A 22,904-nucleotide genomic window follows, 5' to 3' on the forward strand; every position below is an offset into this window, starting at 1 on the left:
GCTGCTTCCGACACATATCGCCCAGATGGTTCTGAACCCCGATTTCCTAGGGGAAGTGGCTCCCCAGTGCAAGACTCTGCAACGACTGAGTGTGACAAACGGTGGCTGTTTGTCACAGAATGCAGAACGGTAAGGCCTTGCCACTACCACACTGCCTCCAGCATGTTAATTCTGGTGCACTGGATTCAGCCCGCAGGCCAGAGATTTGAGGCCTATGATCCAGACTATTGCAACCGTTGCCCAACTGGTGCACAATGTCATAAAATGTCTATATTTTATGTGGTGTTTTTAAGTGCTTAAGCAGAAGCACACAGAAAGCCTTGGTGCGATGGCAATTGCGGGCAAACCCTCCCTTGTTGGCAAACCGACAGAGATGCTAGTTCCCAGGCTGAAGTGTGACAATAGCTGATACAGCACTCTGTGAAGAAGCACCCATTGTTCTCACCCCTGTATGAGATTCTAATGTGGCTTTATCTGAGAACTGAATGTAGCTGTTAATGTTGCAAGTACAATAAAAACGCAGGAGGAGGCTAGTAGAATCAGCTTTTCTCTCTCTCTGCTTTGAATCTAAAAGTCTGTCTCTCGTCTCTTCCTTGGCTCCTTGATTCTTTCCTGCACTTATCCAGCAACCTAGCCGGGGGGCTTGGTTGCTCCCCCAAGGGTCACTGAAACAATTTTATGTGTGTTTCAATCTCTTCTGTGTGTCCTTTATGGTACTTTCACTGCTCCTGTCACAAGCTTGCATATCTCCCTGTTCCTACACACCCACCTCACTGACTTAACAACCTCCAGTAAGCAGAGATGCATGTTCTCTGTACATTCCTGTGTGCTCCACAACCTTACACTTCACACCTAACACTCTGGAAGATAGCAGTGCACAATTCTCAGGGCAAAGTTGCCTTAGGGTTTGCGCCGCCACCCCCTTTTAACAGCCAGAAACTCACAGTCCAAGCTATACGTATCCATTCATAAGTAAGAATTATTCAATTCAATAGGACTTACTCCCACATAAGCGTGTTTAGGATTGTAGCCTGAAGTTGGATGACAAGATGCAATATGGCATTGCAATCAGATAACTGCTGGAAAGCAAAACTGTACCCGTTGCCTGGACACACAACCTCTTAAAAAGTTCACTCAAACTAAAATAGATTGAACTAACTTCCAAGCACTTAGGGTTGGCTAGAGAACTGTGCAATATTTACCTGTTCAGATGTTTGGAAAAAATCCATACGAGCACATTTGAATTTCATGAATTTTAATGTCAAAGTAAAGCATATGCTTAATTAGTTGCTTTCACTGCTCTTTTCTACTCAATCTCACAATGGCTTGAAACAGAGGATGCCCCACAAATACAATTAGCAGCATAGTGCTTCCTGACACTTTAACATTAAAATACTGGTTGCACTTCTCATCATTCTTTTTTACTTCCTTTTTTCTAGCCCTTTCTACCTCCACGTGGCTTCGATAAATATACCCAGAATTTACCTGTCCTTTAATTAATTGAAAAAGCATTCCTGGCCAAGTACTTCTGCAAACAGACTTCTGAGAATTGTTAGCCACAGTAGGAGCGAGACTGGAAAAACTTCAAAGAGATGCCTGCTTTAAGAGGTATCAAGGACCTTTCCAAGAGAAGCCTACCAGATGCCTAGTGTGCACTTAACCAGGTGGTAGAAGCGAAACTGCATTTTTATAGGATTATGTTGGCTCTTACTTTTGCCCCAGCAGCTTGCTGTTAGCTGTTTTGATTTCAAACTAAGGCATTTCATCAAGTTAATTTTATCTAGAGCATTCATGGACCTGATTCCTGTGCCGCCCTGTTGCACAGGACTGCAACATGCCACCTCCCCCAGGGGATATTTACCCAGTTCTGTACAGAGTCTTGCACAATGTTCCTGGGTACTCCAAAAGCCTACTGAGGCCTCCAGAGCACTGTTAAACAGTACCTCCTGTCTTCCAATGAAATCAGAAGTCCTGTTTAAGGGCACTCTGGAGGCCTCAGAAGGCTTTTAGAGAGCCCACGGACTCAGCCCCCGTAACTGCTCCAGAGGGCAGGAGAAAGTGACAGCGTAGCATGGCAGGTGGAAGTGGGGGTCACGCCATGGCAGGAGCAGCGGTGCTGCCCCTACAGGGCCCCCAGGTGTGACACCTGGAGTTTTTGCCCCCCAACCCCTCCAGGAACACCACAGAGGTTACTTTTTTCAGATGCTTCTTAAAGTCATGTAGGTGGCTTAAAAGTACATCCTAGGTATGTCTACTCAAAAATAAATCCTACTGAGTTTAATGGGACTTACTCCTGGTAACTGTGTATAGCAGCATTTCTCAAACTTTGAGGGAACTTTACTCCCTCAGTAAGTTCTTGTGGGGGAGGGGCTAGGGCAATGACGTGATCCCCAGGATCACGTCACTAAGGGAGTGAGGGAGGGTGCTTTGGACTTACTGTGAACGATGTAGGGCTGCAGCAGGCTGCAGGAGGTGAGGGGAGCCCTGCGTAGCCCTCCGCAGTGCTCCCCAACTCTTGGAATCTTCACTAAAAGCAGGCACAAAGCACTTCTGTTTTGCAGGAGGTGCTTTGCACCCACTTTTATTGCAGATTCCAAGAGTCGATCCTGGGAATCACCTTCCTCCCCTTCCCCTGCCCCTTAAAGCAGTACATGAACTGGTGGTTCGCGACCCACCAGTTTGAGAACCACAGGTGTATAGGATTGCAGCCATAAGCTGCAATGCTATACACACTTACCTTGAAGTAAGCCCAATGAACTTAATGCCTACTGGACTTACTTCTGAGTAGACACGCATAGGATTGAATTGTTATCCCTGAGAGTGAGCCCCCACTAACACCGTTCACAGTGGAACTTGCTTCCAAGTAAACATGTCTAAGATTGCACCCTAATACAAAAGGACCGATTAATAAATGATAAAAACTATGCTGATCCTCTGTTTTGACAAATAAGAGTCTTGGGGGTAAGAGTTGCTGGGCACTGCAGTATTACTGACCTGGACAGTAGAACAGTAGAGGTTGGGTTGCAACTTGTATGTCTGGACTAGAACTCAAATTGTCACAGAAACATCACACAGCTGGGAAGCCTGCATAGCAGTTTAAAGCATTACAGCCACTACAGCATTGTCTCTGTAGCAGCCGCACAAGCCTATAGGTTCATGGTTATGAATTTAATGTTGTATGAGCTCAAAGACATTCAGTGTCCTAACCCTATCAACCACTCCAATGACAAATAAGAGGCCACAGGAGCAACCAGCTCATGGTACACCATTCCATTCCAGTGCAGCATCATAGGTTGTCCTTGCTACACCTGAAAATACCACACGTCTCAGCCGGTGCAGCCTAAAATCATAGCACAAAGTTATTGCACAGTGCAGAATTAGGCAGAGAAGGGGTGGGAAGATGCAGGCATGTGAAATCCTCAAGGCAACTGAATCACCTGACATTTCCATTGCTCTTTGGAATCTACATAATTTGACACTATTAAGACATCAAACAACCAGTGGGTTCATCATCACTGAAATTTAGGGGATAGGGCATGGGGTTAATATTTGAAAACTTCAACTTATTTTCAGTGGAACACATGCAGTTCCTGCTGCGAAAAAGTAAGCACAGAGTGTTATACTGTAAGCAGTGGCGTCACTAGGATTCGCGTCACCCGGTGCTGGAGGCCTGCACGCCACCCCATGTAGTGGGCGGGGCAACGCCCCAGGTGGGCATGGTGATATACCATCGCCCCGCCCCCACCGGTTTTTTGGCTGTACCTTTTGTTAGAACACAGATATTTCAGTGTGGTTTGTTTCATTGCATTCTGCATGAAATTACACATTGATTGATAGATAACATGATGGTATTATTCCTCCAAATTCTGATTTTAGTTATTTTGAAAACTTGTAGAATCTCTCTCACACACACACCCCATGTCAACTTAGTTCAGAGCTTTTATTCCACGGTGAGATGCAGCATAAAGTAAAACATGTTTCCTGTTATAAGGTTTTTCTGGAACTATAACTGTTCTCTACCAAGAGGATGGCAGAATAAGGTGGCATTGAACAACCCTCCTCCTCCTGTACTTGCTCCTGCCACTAGCTGCATTCATTACTACCTAGGATTTGAACATTAGGATCCCTGAATGTTTATCAGAGCCCTCAAGGGTTGTCTTTTACAAACACAACCAGATTTCCAACTGAAATCCCCCAAATGCAGAAAAGCACTGGTTTGTTAGTGAGAACAACAAAACAGATAGAACAGTAACACAACTATTCCTGGAAAGGACTTCGTCGGCAACAGTGCTCCTCAGTGGCAAATGCTACATTACTTAGTATTATCTTCATCTCCTGGGGATGAGCCTTCTTGGAGATGGTTTCTTTCCCCGCACAAGACATACTGTTTGCAACTTGAAACCATGTTCAGTAAACAGTCCAAGAAACCTGCTTAAATTTATCAGGTCGAACCATCTGTTCCAGGGCTTCTCGAGAACGATCTGTTATCAGTGGGCACCCGTGGAACAGAAGAATGTACATCTTGGGACAGTATGTCAGAACAGCTTCCACAGCCACATCTGTCAGTTTCACACATCGCTCCATGTGGATCTCCTTTAAATTTTCGGAACACATTCCACTAGCCAGTGCTACTACACCATCATCAGTCACCTGAGTAGAGGAAAAATCCACACTGTGTAAGTATCTGCAGTTCTGTCCCAGGGCTTGCAGTGACGAGTCTGTGATGCTGGAGCAGCCACCAATGTTGAGAATCTGCAGAAGTGGGCAGTTGAGTGCAAGGGTGAGGACTCCGTGATCCATAAGGTTGCTGCATCTTTTAAAAGAGGCTTCGCGCAAAAACCGGCAGGACAAGGCCAGAGCTGCAACTCCTTCAGAAGTGATGGTTGGTCTGTTTTCCTTCCAAACACTTAAGTTAATTTTTTTAAGCTGCTTGCAGTGACAAAGTTGGTGCAGGGCCAACTTTGAAATGTTGCAATCCCGAAGGTCCAGGGCCTCCACTCCAGGGTGCAGAATTTTACTCATGGGAAAGGGTGGAATGTTCCTGTAGCAGCAGCCATTTTGGGGACACACTGAATGCAGTGGCAGCTCCCATGTCAACTTACTAACACCTTATTGCGGCAGTTCTCAAACTTTTAGCACTGGGACCTACTTTTTAGAATGACAATCTGTCCAGGATCCATTGGAAGTGATGTCATGGCCAGAAGTGACATCATCAAGCAAATTAAAATAAGTAATTATAAATAATTCAATTAAAATAAAATAATTAAATAAGGGGGAGCTAGTCCAAGTGAATCTACTCTGAAGTAAGTTCTATTGTGGTCAATGGGGCTTACTCTCAGGAAAGTGTGAGTAGGATTGCAGCCTGTGAGCCCAATCCTATGCATGTCTACTCTGAAGTAAGTCCTATTGTGGTCAATGGGGCTTACTCTCAGGAAATTGTGGGTAAGATTGCAACCTGTGAGCCCAATCCTTTGCATGTCTACTCTGAAGTAAGTCCCACAGTGGTCAATGGGGCTTACTCTGTAGTCTGCCTGCAATAACAATCCCCCAAAAAGAATCAGTGAGCTCTTCAGCCCTCCCAGTGCCCAGTTTAAAGTTTCAGGCACATCAGAATAAAAACCCTCCTGGTTTCACAAGTGCAAAATAGAAAACTTTCCCCTTACCATTCAAGCCTCTTTTTTGTTCTTTTTAGGGGGGGAAGCTGCCTTCTGGAGCAGCTCCATTGGATCAGGACCCTTCTGGTGTCCTCACATTCCCCTTTGCCTGGCCTGACTACCAGCCAAGGCACATCTGCCTACTCACAAGTAAATGCAACTGTGAGGCTGCTTTGCTTTCCATAGGGCTCTATAGACTGGGAGGGAGGCAGCTGGGAGGGAGGAACCTCCTTCTCTGGTGTTTTTGGGGGCTGCACTCATTGGATGAGGACCATTCCGATGTCCTTGGAGCCTCTCAGCCTGCCTCCACTAAGGCAAGTCCACCTACCCTCGAGTAAATGCGCCGGGAAGCTTTGCAGGCTTAAGGCTGCATATATATTGTTTTCTGCTTCTCATGCATACAAGTTTTGTTCACAAGATGTAAGAAGGTGAGGCATTTAAAGGTTAACAGATAGCAAGAATATAGAATGTTTGTATTAATTTCAGAGGGAAGCCTGATGGTGTTGACATTTTGCAGGAGAAATTATAGTCTGACATAGTGGAGATATTTTTCAAATCTGTCGGGTTTATTATGACCCTGATGGTTGCAATCTTCCCCTCATCCTGCAGTGGAGGAAGGGCAGGTCAATGCCAACAATCAAATAGTGGGCTATTTAAGAATTCCGACAGTTTTGTGAAGCAAAAGGAAACATAACTCAAGTGATAGCGACATAGCTTATCCTAGACCTCCATAAAGACAGATCAAAGGGACTGCTGTATTCAGACAGGCTGCTTGTATATAGAACCCTCAGCACAAGAAGTCCTGAGAAGGGTGGAAAAAAAGGGGGGCTGCTTCACAGAGTGACAGCAGTAAAAAAATCAACACAGGCTGTGAACACACTCTCGCACAAAATAAAACCACACCACAGAAGCCTATCCTGAATATAGAAACATTTTGCTTCCTGGCTCAATCAAGACATGCACAAAAAGCTTGAGTAGAGAGCATTGCTTCCCAAACTCCTACAAGGCAGTTGGGAGCACTGTAAGTTGATGCAGGGGAGGGGGTGAAGGCAGTAACACGATCCCTAGGATCGCACTGCTGTCTGCGACAGGAGGGGGGTATTCTACTTACCTGCAGCCAGTGCTGCAGTCCTGGGGGATGAGGGGAACCCTCTGCTGGGCTCCCCGTGCCTGCGAAAGTGTAAAAAAAAAGATAAAACAGGCACTTCTGGTTTTTGCAATGAAGCCCTGCAGAGGGCTCTCCACACCCCCTGGACCTCCCAGAACTGCAGGGCTGGCTGAAGGTAAGTAAAAAACCCCTTGCCATCTCCAGCAGCAGCGCAATCCTGGGGGTCACGTTGCTGCCTTCCCCCTCCTCGCCCCTTAAAGGGACATTAACCAGTGCTCCCCATGCTGGCGGCTTATGACCCATCAGTTTGGGAACCACTAGTATAGAGGAACTTGTACCTTCACTAGCAACAGTTTTCATCTCCTGCGAGCCAATAGCTAGACAACTGGGGTTTGACATAGGAAACCTAGATTCAGTTCCCCCCACTCATTCATGAAGGTTGGTTGGTGGCCACACTCAGTCTAACCTACATGCAAGGCCGGCCTGTTCACAGGACCAACTGAAGTGGTTATCCCAGGAGGCAGATTGCTGGGGAACACCCAATTCCATCCAGCCATGTGCTTCCACCTCTCTTCCTTGTTCTGCTCCCACAATTCAAAAAGGAACAGAGGAATGGAGCAGAAGAGAAAGCGTGGAGGAGAGTGGTGGACTAGAGCCACATCCCTTTTCCACTCAAATCCTTCCTTTTCAGACACTCTAGCCATCACTTTCCTCTCCTCCACACTTTCACTTCTATTCCATTCCTTTCTTTCTTTTCCAATCCAGAGAGTAGGAGGTAGAGTGGCAGCTGGCATACCACCAAGAAATTAGGGACAGTATTTGGCATGCCACCTCAGCACCAGAAGATCTAGTGGCAGGGATTATAGAGCTAAAACCCTGCACTGAGATCCCTGAACAAAGGGTAGGATGCAAATATGTGAGTGAGCCTTATCCCACCATTTTAGAGACATGCTGTTGCCATCCCTTCCTCCTCTCCAGGGACATGCAGGCAGGGGAGGCAAAGCCTCACCAGACCCAACAAGTTAAAAAAAAAAAAGTACCTTGCTATTGTACACTGCTCCTTTCTTCTCCCAACACAGTCAGTGAGTTAAGCAGAACACCCGCACAGTCTACAATACACAGGGAGGCAACTAGCAGCTGATTCACTGGTTGGCTTCTAATGAAAAACAGGCAAGGTGCCTGTGTCAGCAATCACTGGGGAGGCAGAAGGCAGAGTTGCTTCAGTCAGTTTGGCTGCAATCCTGGCTGGCTCGCAATGCCAGGGCGCCTGCATCAGTAATCACTGGGGAGGAAGCAGGCAAGTTCCCTCCATTCTGCCGAAATAATGCTATGAAAACAGCAGGGAGCTTGTGAGAAAGGACCCGCTCTTTAAAGCACCAGGGCTGACAGCTCTCAAGCTGCCTCAAGGGGTGTGTCGCTGAGCTCTCTCTAGGTCAGAGTGGGGGAAGGAGAAGTGAGTTTTTTTATACTGTATTTCTGGGGTGGAAGAGTGTTTCTTTTAAGGAAGGTAAGATTCACTGAGAGGGATGGAGCTTAAGGGGGGAGAATGTGTATTCATGTGGCTATGCTCCCCTGGACCTCACCACATGTCACTGCTCCTCTCCCCATCCTTCCGTTTCTCCCAAGTCATCTTGAAATTGAGGACTGCGCAGAGGCAGGTAAAGCTTTTATAAATGACAATGAACTCCTTATAAACAATTCATCAGCCATATTTTTCCGGAGCAGCTGAGTCGCAACTTGGAGCCCCCTTCCGCACACCAGTGAGAATGTTCACATTATGTATGCACACAAATCAGAGGCCCTTTGAAAATGTCATGTTTTCAATAAATTGCTCCTGCTCCTGGCAGATTGTTCCCCGAGGACTGAGTCACTTCTCAGCCTTGTCTTCAAAAAGTTATTCATCCATCAAATAATTGATAACAGGCCCCAATCTGATAAATAAGGGGAGTCAAAGCACTCTGTTTGAATTTCAAACCTTACTAGAAGGAATCACTCCTGTTTGTGCATACATGCATGCATTTTCCATGTGCTCTCCTCAGTGGACCTACTTTTATGGAGATGTAGAATTAAAACCCTCAATAAAAGATTTTTCTTTCTTTCTATCAACTGACTTTGGCTTCATTTCAACATTTTATTGCTCACAAAAGCTGTCCGTTGTCTTATCTATGCCTCTATCCCTTAATTATGAACAGTTCGTTCTTGTTTTGTTTTTAAAATTAAATCCTTTTTATGCCCAGAAACTAAAGATGGCTGAATTGCTCAGAATGACTGTAATACTGTAAGTAGCTCAAACCCAAATTTCCTTTTTATTTGGTTTTGATAAGGCCAATTATCTTCCTATTATGTTGAAATCAGTAACTGAGTCTTCAGAGTAATTTGGCTTTAAGTACTATTGTTTCCTCTCTTTATTCAGAAAGTTTCTTAAAAGGAGTTTTGGCTTACCCTCAATCTTCCAGATCCTTTTCCAGGAACAGCTGGTGCTCCAAAAAGTGAAAATGTCACAAGTTCCACTATTCCTGCCAAGATGCTCCTGCCACACCTTTCCTTAGCCCCACCCTCCTACCTACTTGCTTACCCACAAAAACCCATCCAACCAGCCGTTATAGGAAACTGGAACCTCCATATTCAGTGGCAGTATACCTCTAAATATCACATGATGACTAAAAATAACAGAGGAACACTGTTGTCCTCATGGCTTAAAATTCCCAGAGATAATTGGCTGGTCACTGTTGAAAACAAAGTGCTGGATTAGATGGAGACAAGTGCCTTGCGTTTCTAAATCCCTCAAGGAGATTTTTACAATCATAGAGGTTATCTCTTTCAAGAACCAACAACATTTCAGAATGGATCTTCCTGGTTTGGTCTCACTTCTGGCCTCCAGTTCTCCCACGCAGGCTGACAAGCAGCTCCATCTCTCACATGGAGGGCAGCCAAGAGGCTTCTTGCTCCCACCAAGAGCAGGTGGAATCACTCAGCTTGGCTTGTCAGCTGCTTCAAGTTCTTGCCATTCTCAGCCGTTCAGGGAGCTGCCGGTGTCCTCGAACTGGCAACCTTCTGATGTTATCTTTGGGCTAACGGAGGCTCTACCCTCTAGACCAGAACTTCTGCCCATATTTCTCATTCAGTTCAGAATAAGATGTCAGGAGAAGCTCTCCCCTGTAGTCCTCATCCCACACAAGCAGCATAAACCCCCTGCTTGGCTTTGCCTAGCTCTGCCTCTAGATGGGAAAACAAATTACATTTCAGCTGGGTAGCTGCTGCTCAATCAGCAGTATTATCCTGCTTCCACTGCTTGCTTCTGTTCCACCATGCCAGGATGTAGGCACCTGTATTGTACACTTATGACCAATCCTACCCCAGTCCTATGCATAGGATGCAGGGCCACCAGTGCAGTGTCTGCAGCATCCAGTGCACCAATCAGGGACCAGGCTGGTCAGGAGAGGTAAGAAATAAAAAACTTCATTTACCTTCCTGGCCACCACATGGTCTCCAATGTGACTCCTCAAATCTATGCCAGCTTCTTTGCTGGTGTTGCAATGAGAATCCTGCCACTGAAATCCACCCCATCCCTTCCCACCCCATCCCAACCTAATCTCCGCCCCAATTTGCCCCTCCACCAGCAAAACCCCATTGGTGAGTGGTTTATTCTGCACTGCCAGGGGCACGTGGCTTTCTGGCTGCTGCACCAAGCAGTACATTGGGGTAACCAAGAAATAGGATTGGGCCTTTATAAATGTAAGTAAAGAGAACAAACCCTAAGAACATTTTTTTTTCCTATTTCAGTGTCATTTTTTTCCTAATCCAGTGTCTGTTGGCATCATCTCTAGTTTGGTGCTTCAACAAAATCTGAAAAAACAAAAACTCAACTAAAAAAACTATACTAGCCACCTGCCTGCACATCCTTAAGAATATTTTCACCTTTTCTGCAACGGCCAGTGAACTACGTGCACTGAATAAGAACTCAATACATAAACAGATGCCTTCTTCTAAAATGAGCTTCTGTTGCTGATCAAACAGTGAATCTGGAATGATGCTTGTTTGCTTGAGTTTGTGGTTCAGTCACAAGATAATTTCTCGGCAACCTTAGATGCACCATCTGGCCAAACATCGTTTTAAACATCAGTCACTAAAGAGAGACAGAAGAATTCAACTTCAAAATTGCTACAAACACCTCATCTTTTATTCATCCTGCACAAATGCATGTCAAACAAGCATCCCCTCATAAGCATGGCATGATATTGCAATGCTCCAATAAACTACAAAATGTTGCTTCTCACACAATACCTCAGGTACTGTGCAGAAAGCCTTGCATCATTTCTCACTGAAGAATTCCTCTGGGCAGAACAAAGGATTCCTGTATTTTCAGGTGTCCCTGATTTCTAAATTCTGTTCTTTAATGAGTCACATATTTGTATCACAAGATGGAAAGAAAACCTGCTTGTGGTCTTGTTTCTGAAGACTTCACCTAGCAAGCGTAGCTTGTTTTCTTCCAAGGAGATACTTTTTTCCCCAGTCTGGATGGTGCTCTTGCTTATGGTGAGGCAGGGGAGGGAATCATTGCAGTTTTGGAATAAAAACAATCATGTCCAATAGACAAGGAAGTCAGAGAGTGTTTAACCTTCCCAATCACTTGTAATGGAAATTAGCAAATGCCTATGGTATGAATTGTTCTGTTACCTAATTACCTGTCTTGGACCCCCTTCTTTCCTCCCAAAGTAACCTGTAACAACCATCAATACAGGACAGAGGGAGGGGGTGCAGAATAAAGACAGGCCAAGTATGAACTTAGGGGAGATGCTCCAGACTAACCGCCTTGCAAATTTGATAATTAACAGACCCCCTTCCTTTTCGCTGATGAGGTAACCAAAGTGCTTAATGTCACAAAATTCCCCTGCTGACAGCTAACAAAATCCCACATGCCAGACAATATGTAACCTCATAGCTGAAAATAGCCATAGCAAAACATGTTTGCACAGAAAGACTGATACCAGGCTACTTTCCTGTTGGAAGGTGGGGAGCAAAAGCCATGAGGAGGACAGTGAAGAAGGGCAGGGGAGCGAGGGCATGAGAAAGTCAGTGGAAGTTACTAGGGAAAGTTAACACCCTTTTTGGGGGACTTTGTTTTGAATGCCAACTGAAATGTATAAAAGGAGGGCCCCACCCTTTTGACATTGCCTTTGAATCTGAGTGTGCAAACTCTCAAAGGTCACAGACATGTCTGTTGAACAATAAAGAACCTTCAAAGCCTTCCACCTTTCAGTGTCTGCTTATTCGGCCTCAGCGGCACTGGACAGAATCCACCCTGTCTACCGAAGTGGCGCTGCCCTTCTGGGCAGGGGTACGACAGTTCTTTTTCTGTAATGGTAGAACCAGGTAGTATTCTGAGGCAAACCACAACACAGGGGAAATTCAGATTGAACTCATGTTGGGAGCAAACGGCTAACTTCCCTTCCCCCTGCTGTGGTACCAATCAAGCTTGGACCCCATATAACCACTACTTATTTAAAACAAAACATGCAGGATCCAATCACACCATCCGAATATCTTCCAGTTTGGTCCATTTACCTGTTTAAACTGTAACACCTTCAATTATCCTCTTCACAGACCGACCAAGTGCACTCTGTATATGCTCAGCATCACATTTGTTAATTAAGTGGTGTTAACTGATGAGTTAAGTGATGGCACTGAAAAAACTTGGCTTCTGACTGTGGGTTGCTTCAGACAATACTTACCCAAACACCCCCTCTTAGAATGCATGCTCCTTAGCTCAGTTGTGAAGGAAAGGTGAGTTGGACAATGCCACCTTCCTGCTCCTGAGCTAAAAAGGCACAGTGTGTCTCATATACAGTCTTGTTCTACATGACACACTGTGTGTGTCATCAGATTTGTGGTCAATCAGAGGGCAGAATCATGAGGCGGGGAACTATAGTTCCTTCAATTGTTGTTATTGCATAAAGGAAACTAGAAGTAATGTGTGGCTACACTTTTCATGGTGCCACCATCACTTGTTCCAGGTGTCCTGTGGTAAAAAATCTGTCTCTGTATCAATTTATTTTTTTCAGATCTTGCTTGCAGTTACAGGGACTAGAAACATTCTTTTAAAAAAATGGGAGTGCATAGGGCAGGATGACGTCCCCCCTCCAAATAAAAGAGGGTGTTGTGTCCCCTCATTCTGCTCTCTGGGTACTCCTACGATCAAAAGGCTACTGCTTATATCACACATTGGGTTTGTGCTAACATATCAGGGGCAGAATGTTTCCAGCATCACAATCTTATATATGTTTACTCAGAATTAAGTCCAATTGTATTCAAAAGGGCTTACTCCCAGGAAAATATTATAGGATTACAGCTAAGGCTTCCTTGCTCATTTCTAGAGGAGTTGCCTAAGTTCTATAGGTCTGAAAATGAATGTTAGGAGTTCTAAATTCTGCCCCTCTGAAGAAGACACAAAGTCCCCACATTCAATTTGGAAACCAAAAGTCAAAGAATCTTGGTCCACCTAACCAGCCCTACCAAAGCTTTCAATCCCCATTCAAAAATAAAAGCTATTTAATGTGAACATGAGACAATGGGCTGAACTAAATGTGGTCAGTGACTCCCCACTGACAACCAAAATGGGAGATAGCGTCTCCTTTTACAAAAAAAGGAGGGCATGAGGTTGAGGAGAGCTGTACCCTTCCTTCTCCTCCATCTTAGTTTCCCAAACCAATGCAGAAGAGAATGAGGCTCTCAACTGCATCTCTGCCAAACTTGTCTCTCTCCACTCACCATCTGCTTAAAGATGTTAAGACATATGTGGGTAACTTCAAGGCTCTAAATTAATCTGCCAAGCTCTTACTCATTAATTCCTCATAACACTGCAGGTGCATTCCTCAAGACACAGTGCATCACACTTAATACTGTGATTCTTTCTGGCATATTAAGTCATTTTTAATTTTGTCTTTATCCCACCTCCTGAGATATCTGGTAATTCAGAGTGCCTAAGCAAGCTAGAGGGATTTAGATGAAAAACAAGGAAGTTGTACATCTTATACAAATACTTGATAAATTGCCAGTATTGTTGAATATCCTTGCTAGTAGTAAAGCCAACCCCCTTTTAAGGAGAGACTAAGGATTTCTTGGCAACTTAACTAATTGTCTCCAACTCTCCTCCTGGCAGACAAGGTTCAGAAAAATTGAATGTACATGTTGAGAACCAGCATGACATATGTCAGAATGACATTTCATTAATCTGGTGTATTCAGAATTAAAATAAATACTTGATTTATGTTCCTGGTGCAAAAACCAATCTTTTAAAAATATGTCCTTGCTCTGCTGTAGAGAGATAGGAGAAGGATTTGAGGGACCTACTTTGATACATGGGTATCAGACCTGTGCCAGCTATATAGCTGGTATAAGTCTCAGGAAAGCCAGAAAAATGGTATAAGTCTCAGAGATGGCAGAAAAATGGGGGATAAGACCCAGCATGTTTGACTGCTGTTGGATCCACCTCTTCCTTCCTGACATGCCCTCAGTCCCTCTCCTGAAAAACCCCATTATGCCCCCTCCCCATCCACTACTCCCTCAAGCCACCAGTGTACCTCCTCTGGTAGTGGCTGGGTGCTCTTGTTGAGCACACATGCAGCCACCAGCCATTTGTACTAGTGACCCCATTGCACACGTTTTTGCTACATCTGCTGCACAGACAGAGCCTTCCATTGACCGAACACTAGGAAGGCGCCCATAGGACTAAGTCCTAAGAGGTGCTTTTGCAAGTCACACTGGAAAAGTTAGTTGGTTTGTTTGCTACGGTTGACTAGTTCCTTTTGCTTCTGACTAACGTAAGAGTGTAAAAAATGTGTTAAAAATGACCAAATAGTATTCCATGGAAGAATGGAACCATCATAGCATTATTGGAAGAGTTATTGAATTTCTCAGGTTAATCCATTTTTGCCTGGCCCATGGGTGTACACATTTGGTATATGCCACGTTGAGCAGAAGTGGTTTAATGGCACAGGTGCTGCTTCATGTTTTAAAAATGGTGGTTTCACTTAGACCCCACACTTGGCTCTTGAAGGTATTATGTACTTTACATTGTGGGGTTTTATTGACCTCAACGACTTACATGCAACTATGGGCACAATCCTAACCCCTTATGTCAGTGCTTAATACTGGCATACTTATGTCAGTGCTCCAATACTGGCATAGCAGTGCTAGTGGGACATGTGCTGCATCCTGCATTTGGGTGTCACTCATGGAGGCCTCCTCAAAGTAAGGGAATGTTTGTTCCCTTACCTCAGAGCTGCATTGCCCTTATGTCAGTGCTGGAAAGCACTGACATAAAGGGTTAGGATTGCGCCCTATATTGTTTTACTGAAAAAGGAAAGTACTCATGAAGGTATTGTTATTTTTTTAACTTGCAAATAGGTTCATGCTTAACACAATCACTCAAGTGTTTTATTCTTGTGGGTTTCTTGGCATACATTTGACTCCAGTACTGAATTGAGAAAGTAATCTTGACATTAGCCCAGGGTTAAGAGGATAATGCACTTTTTATATTCATTGTGCCTGAATACAATGAGAACAACTACATACCTTTCTCTCACGTATCCTCCCTTAAGCCACCAGGCTAGAAAGAAATGATGAGGGTAACATTTACTAATGCCTTGAAAGTCAAAACAATTAAGGCCAAAACTATTTTAAAAGCTGTTGAAAAATGCTACAGCTATCATATGGGTTTTGCAATGCAACAATGACCAAAACTAATTTTCTTTCTTGTGAGTACCTATGGGTATTGGATATGCCACATAAGCGCAAGAGATGTTATGAAGAATTATGAGCAGTGGTTTGTTTTGTTTTTATGGGGAATTAATGATGAAAAGATAAGATCTATCCATTGATGTGGCCCTCTGGAATTAAATCAGACTAGGATTTAGCACAATCACCGCCATTTAATTGGATCATTCTGTTCCACCACATTGATCAAAACACACAGGCTGCCACTACAGGTACACCTTTGCAAATATACAGTGTTATTAAGGAACTCATTTAAGGACTAAATGTTCATTTCATGGAGCAATGAATTGTAAGAACATTTCATCCTGAAAGATTTTCAAGCTCAATTTGAATCCTTTTGATATCGTTTCTGCTTATTCTTCACGTGACTATACTTATTTCCCAACTCAAATGCCATCAGAAATTTGGGGTAGGAATCTGCATGTAACCATTTCAGCCTTGTACAGTTTGAACAATTCCCCCACTTCAGAAGCCAAGGTTTTTGCCTTGACTACATAATAAGCAGCTTTGAGCTTCACGTCACATGATTTGACAAATAAGTTAATAGCAATGACGCTAGAGAAAATAAAATGCAAGTCTTAAGACAGTGGGACATTGCTTCCTAGCCAAACTGTCAAAGCTGACCTGTGGTTGGTTAAGCTAATGGGAAAGAAGGCGTTGGACAATTGTGGCTTGAGAAACAGAGCTTTGAAAAGGTGTCCAATTGCACTTGCTACAAAAGGCAGAAAAGCCCCTATATCAAGAACTGCTGAAACCACATAGAAAGAAAGAAAGAAAGAAAGAAAGAAAGAAAGAAAGAAAGAAAGAAAGAAAGAAAGAAAGAAAGAAAGAAAGAAAGAAAGAAAGAAAGAAAGAAAGAATCTGAAAAGGCAAGCAAATGGCATCCGGTTTTGTTAGCAACTCTCCAGTTCCCAAAATTATTTGGGGACTAGAGAAAAGAATTAACATTATAATCAGTCTTTGGAATGCATCCAAAATTCTATTTTGTCATATATATCAGAGGTGGGAAACAGCAGTCAATCATGTGAAGCAGTGCTCTTTGAAGACAGGGTCAAGTGAATGACTGTGCTGTGCTCTGGAAGCTTTCTCAGACTTGGAAGTGTCGCTCTCAGACTAGGAGTTCAGTGAACACAGTGTTGTAAACAGGTATTTCTTTAAATTTCTTCTAGAAAACTGGAAGGTTCCGCTGGGTCCTAGAGGCTCGCACCTGGGGCATTTGCCCCACAGACTTCAATAGTAGGTCTGCAACTGCCTCCACACCCCCATCACCACCCCATTCCACCCCCTGCATGGCCTTACCTGCTCCAGCATGTCTTCGGTTATCTGCCCATGCATACCAGAAGAGGCTGCTTTGTGCCTGCCGTAAAACAGCCTCTGTCAGCACAACAAGCATTATATGGGCATAGGATTGACAATATATGGTTACAATGCAGGCCTCTGCATATCTACTCAGAAGTAAGCTCAATTGAGTTCAATTAGGCTTGTTCCCAGGAAAATATGTATGGGATTGCAAACTTACTCAGGTAAGTATGTATAGGATATGTAAATCATTGCACTGGTAGCTTTCGGTTTGCACGGTCTTAATTTGCCATTTTTGAGTTAACGTAAATTAATACTGGAAGTGCAAATACTGGTTTTTGAAATGGTGCAGTTAGGCTTCTCGAGTTTCCGCATATTCCGCATAGTCAACAAGAGAGACACGTGGTGTATTTGGCAGGCTTTTCACTACAAGACCATGTCTGGAAAGCTTCCATTTGCATTGCCGGGGAGCCTAGAGCAAAGAAGGTGTGAAAATCTATTACAATGGATGTTAAGTTGGATGTGATCAACTGGCTACAGAGAGGGGAGCATGTCTCAGATGTCAGCTACGTGCTTGGCTTACAAGAGAGCACTGTTTTTGTACCATTAGGGATCATGCAGAGAAGATCCAGAAAAGTGTCCCGTCTGGCATAGCTGCAAGTTCCAAGAAGACCTCTTATGCTAGATCAGTAATTTTCAACCTTTTTCATCTCATGGCACACTGACAAGGCACTAAAATTGTCAAAGCACGCCCAGTTTTTGGACCATTGACAAGGCACACCACACTGACAGCAGGAGCTCACATCCCCCAGTGGCACTACTAACAAATGATCCTCCCCCAGACACCTGCGGCACACCCGCAGACCATCCGTGGCACACCAGCACGCCATGGCACAGTGGTTGAAAATGGCTGTGCTAGATGCTTCATAATGGAGCGCATGGAGCACATGGCTGAGCATATGGCTGGAAGATCAGAATCACTGCAACATACCAGTCAGCATGTTCCTGGCCAGGGGGAAGCCCATGCTATCATGGAAGAGCTGCAGAAAGAGGAAGAAGGACCCCTGATGCCATTCATAGCAAGGTCTGGCTAACTCTCTAAGGCTGCTTTCTCAAACTTTAAGGGAGCTTTACTCACTCAGTAAGTTCTTGTGGGGGAGGGGCTAGGGGGGAGGGGGTGCTTTGCATTTACTCCCAGAAGGCAGGACTGCAGCAGGCTGCCAGAGGTGCAGGGAGCCCTGCTCAGCACTCCCCAAGGCTTGGAACTTTCACTAAAAGTGGGCGCAAAGCACTTCCGTTTTGCAGGAGGTGCTTTGCACCCGCTTTTAGTGAAAGTTCCAAGCCTTGGGGAGTGCTGTGCAGGGCTGCGCAGGGCTCCCCGCACCTCCTGCAGCCTGCTGCAATCACAGGCAGATAAGTCATTTGTGCGATGGGGGGGGGATTTTTGAACCGCAGATAATTGAAACCACGGATTCGGGATCTGCAGATACAAAGGTATGCCTGCTCTCAGTAAGAAATAAAGGATAACTTTTTGAAAGTTCCTCTAAAGCATAAGATCATAAGAAGTCCTCTTTATGAATCAATGCATAATGGATCTTCATCCTATTACACGTTTTCTGAAGTTGCACAAGGGGCACATTTCTTTGCATTGTTCTTCTTTTTCTCCATTATTCTCATGACATGCTATTTTAATTTTAATTTTTTAAAAGAATTATTCACAATAAGAATTACCTTGAGCTTTGGGTGATGTACCTTACAAGGCAGATTCTCTCATTGCTGCAACATGCCCGATTGCTCATTAAAATTAAACTGAACACTGAATGACTCCACAGCAGAGGCAGAGTCAAAATCTTCTGTCCCTCCGAATGCACAGAGGACAGCCACAGCCATTTAAAACTCCAAGCATGTTCCTTCCAAGAATTTATTGTTCTTGTTTGGTGGTACCGCCTAATTATTGCAATTTGTCAAATGTATCTTTATCATTATAAAGGCATTCCTGTTCACGCATTTGTTAACAGAAAGATAATTGCAAACAGAATGGAGCAAAATGACAAGAACTTTAATTACATGCAATAAGACAAATGCCTTCCAGCTCAGGTAAGCCAGATAAATTAAAAATGATCAGTAGGTTACATGCCTGTCCTCTGCTTTTTAAGTATGTCGATTGTAGCCTTACTTCTGTTTGCTCTTTTTTTAATTCTTTATTATACAAGGATTCTTTTGTTGCTGTTATAAAGAAGTTTTTTTTTAAAAAAAACAAAACCAATTTGTTTATGGACTACCAACATTGTTTATAACAGTCAACACTGTAATTAGTGAAAGCATGTTCAATTTAGGGATAAGCTACATGAAATGCTAGAGATTTATTATTGGTTCTCATAACATTTTTGTTTTTACTTAAAAAACAAGCACTGGAAGTTCTTGGGTGGGGGGGAGGCCACCATCAGCTTACAAGGAGTGATTAGAATACAAAAAAGGACTTTGAAGGAAAGTTAAGGACTCCCTCATCATGCACAACTACAGCAATCCAATTTGAAGCACCCCTGAGACTGCTGTTAAATAAAAACAAAACCATCAAATCTTGTCACAGTTCCCCTGCATTGCTTGTCATTTGCCTGGATAGAATCTAGCTGCTTTGATTGATGTTGTGTATTTATGTGCCACATCACATTACACTAAATGCATAGCATTTATCCATAAATGCATAGATGGACTGAATGTCACATTCACCAAGAGGAAATACAGTGCCACAAGGTAAGCCATAGTCTGATGTGCAGATTTCCAGGCATCCAGCCCAACCAATCAGGTATTTGCAGGCTCTTTCTCACAGACAGAATGTGACCTCAGCATATCTGTATCCCCCAGTTACTCATGGGATGGAGTTACTGTGGTCCACCAATCTTGGCTATAATTCAACTAAGAGGATGTATGGAAACATACAGTGGAAAGCCAAGAAGCTATGACAGGTCATGTTCATTGAAGTCCTTTCCGAATTATGTTATGGACACATGTAAGAGAGGGAGTAGAACTGTGGGAGTAGGCTGCACCCCTGACCTGCAGATACCCATCTGTTCTTCCGAAGACAGCCTGTGCATGTTCAACTGGACATGTCAATGTAGATAGAGAGAAACTCTTTACTGGTATTGGCAACCTTCAGTCTCGAAAGACTATGGTATCGCGCTCTGAAAGGTGGTTCTGGCACAGCGTCTAGTGTGGCTAAAAAGGCCAATCCGGGAGTGACAATCCCTTCCACACCGGGAGCAAGTGCAGTCTGTCCCTGGTCTGTCTCCCTGGCTATGGGCCTTCCCTCTTTGCCTCTTAGCCTCAGACTGTTGGCAAAGTGTCTCTTCAAACTGGGAAAGGCCATGCTGCACAGCCTGCCTCCAAGCGGGCCGCTCAGAGGCCAGGGTTTCCCACTTGTTGAGGTCCATCCCTAAGGCCTTCAGATCCCTCTTGCAGATGTCCTTGTATCGCAGCTGTGGTCTACCTGTAGGGCGCTTTCCTTGCACGAGTTCTCCATAGAGGAGATCCTTTGGGATCCGGCCATCATCCATTCTCACGACATGACCAAGCCAACGCAGGCGTCTCTGTTTCAGCAGTGAATACATGCTAGGGATTCCAGCACGTTCCAGGACTGTGTTGTTTGGAACTTTGTCCTGCCAGGTGATGCCAAGGATGTGTCGGAGGCAGCGCATGTGGAAAGCGCTCAGTTTCCTCCTCCTCTTTACACTCTCACATAAAACCAGAACCAGGGGACATCCACTAAAATTGAGTGTTGGGAGGGTTAGGACAGACAAAAGAAAATATTTCTTTACTCAGCGTGTGGTCAGTCTGTGGAACTCCTTACGCAGGATGTGGTGACAGCATCTGGCCTGGATGCCTTTAAAAGGGGATTGGACAAGTTTCTGGAGGAAAAATCCATTATGGGTTACAAGCCATAATGTGTATGCGCAACCTCCTGATTTTAGAAATGGGCTGTGTCAGAATGCCAATGCAAGGGAGGGCACCAGGATGCAGGTCTCTTTTTATCTGGTGTGCTCCCTGGGGCATTTGGTGGGCCACTGTGAGATACAGGAAGCTGGACTAGATGGGCCTATGGCCTGATCCAGTGGGGCTCTTCTTATGTTCTTGTGTTAAGTGACTGAGTTTAGAGGTACAAATTTCTTTTTTCAAATTTTATGAAGATTCACAAGGAGATGCATGGCAGTCAAGTAGTGAAGTCATGCACTGCATAAAGTGTCCCATACAAAGTCTTAACTGGCCATAGTTCTTCAGGCTTTCTCAAAATGTTCATGCTCAATGGTAGGCCACCTCTGGTGAATACTCAGACTTATCTAATAGGTAGATCAAGGCAATCATGAACATTTGTTTTCAAAGTCTTTTTAATTAGACCCTAAACAGTGAGATGACATTGTGTGTTTCAGGAAGGATCAACATCAGAAAAAAGGGATGAGAATTTCATATGAATGGGAACGCTGTTTATAATAGACCCTTCCTGCCACGCACGGCAAGGCATTTCAAATGTTTTGTTTTATGGGGCACCTTTGAAATGCAGATTAATTCAGCTTCTGAATAATTTGGCATGGACACACTGCAAAATACATTGCACTTGTTTAAAACAGAGAGCAAAGAAAACACCAGGAATGAATATAGCTGGTGGAGCAGTGAATGTGCTTTGTGCTACTGGTGTTTTTGTGAGAACTGCCAAATCTGCTTGTAATGGATTCTGTTTTGTTTTGTTTTTTTAAAGGGGGGGGGAGAATTTTGTATGCATTGCTCAGCAGCATCTGTCTAAGCTGAGGATCACATGGTCCTGTATATGTATTTTTTGAAGTAAAACAATGACATTCCTGTCTTATTTATTTTATTTATGGATTTATATCTCATTTTTCAACACTGTAATCATTCGATATTTTCACAAATCACATTGGTTTAGCTTTGCCTCTCTTATTCCTCATGTAAATTATTAGGGGATCAAATCTATGCTAGGCCATCCTGTGAGATTCTGCAGTACCATCACAGCCTCCGCTACATTCCCTGGGCCACCTGGGGACCACGCAGCAGTAAAGAGGTAAGTAAAAAAAAAAAATCAACTTTTCTACTCTGCCATTCCCTGGTCCCCAATGGATCTACCTAGATCTACACCAGCTCTTTTGCTGGTTTGCATCTGGTAGGTCCAAGTGGTTGTGTCAGGCCCAGGCCAGCGGCTGCCACAGAAAAGGCCTTTCCTCTCAAATGCTGCCAACCAGGCTTTAACCAATGGCAGCACACAGAGAAGGGCTCCGTAGAAGACTACAGGGGGTCCTCAGATATCCTGGTCCTAAATCATAAAGGGCTTTAAAGGGTAAAACCGTCACCATGAACTGGGCTTGGAAATGAAGTGGCAGCCAGTGCAGCACCTGGAACAGTGTCCCAAGAGAATGAAACATGCAAACAGAACATGTACAGGCAAGAAAAATGACAACAGGTAAGTTCACAATAAGAGCTATATATTTCTATTACATTTGCATGTTTGCTTCATGACCATGACATTGAAAATGTAAAATGGCCAGTCTCTTACATAGAATAAAATTTGGGTTGCAGTCCTGTGTGTGCTTACATGGGAGTAGGCCCCACTGAACACAGTGAGACTTACTCTGAGTAAATACATATAGGGGATTGTGCTATTGAGCACAATTGTTTTTAGGCAGAAATGAAATAAATTCTTCTTTAGGAAGAAAATATGGGATTCCCATAAACTCCTTTAATCCAACTCTGATTACCTGATTTATATATTATATCTTGTCATACTCCTATGAATGTGCATGGCTACAGTGATTAATGGCTGCAATCTTATTTGTATCTTATTTGAAAGAAAACCCCATTGAAAATAGTGTAATTTACTTTAAAGAAAGCGTATGTGGGAATCAGATGCATTTGAGCCATAACTGTTTGTTTTATGAATACTGCCTTAAAATGTAACATTACCAGCCTCTTATGACCCACTCCAAATGTAAAATCACTCCTTGCATTCCTAATTAAGGTATAGTTTTGCTAGAACTCTCTTTAATCATTTGAAAAGGACATGT

At 43.9% G+C, this 22,904-nt stretch overlaps 1 protein-coding gene and 1 pseudogene across 4 annotated transcripts in view; both read right to left on the reverse strand.

The window, feature by feature from the left end:
* GRIK1 (glutamate ionotropic receptor kainate type subunit 1) overlaps positions 1–22,904 on the reverse strand; it is a 200,428-nt gene that overhangs the window by 119,982 nt on the left and 57,542 nt on the right. The gene's annotated exons all lie outside the window — the stretch shown is intronic.
* On the reverse strand, positions 4,021–5,022 carry LOC136645660 (protein AMN1 homolog pseudogene; annotated as a pseudogene).

Source organism: Tiliqua scincoides, chromosome 3 (assembly GCF_035046505.1).
Source record: "Tiliqua scincoides isolate rTilSci1 chromosome 3, rTilSci1.hap2, whole genome shotgun sequence".
In the NCBI taxonomy this organism is placed as follows: Eukaryota; Metazoa; Chordata; class Lepidosauria; order Squamata; family Scincidae; genus Tiliqua; species Tiliqua scincoides.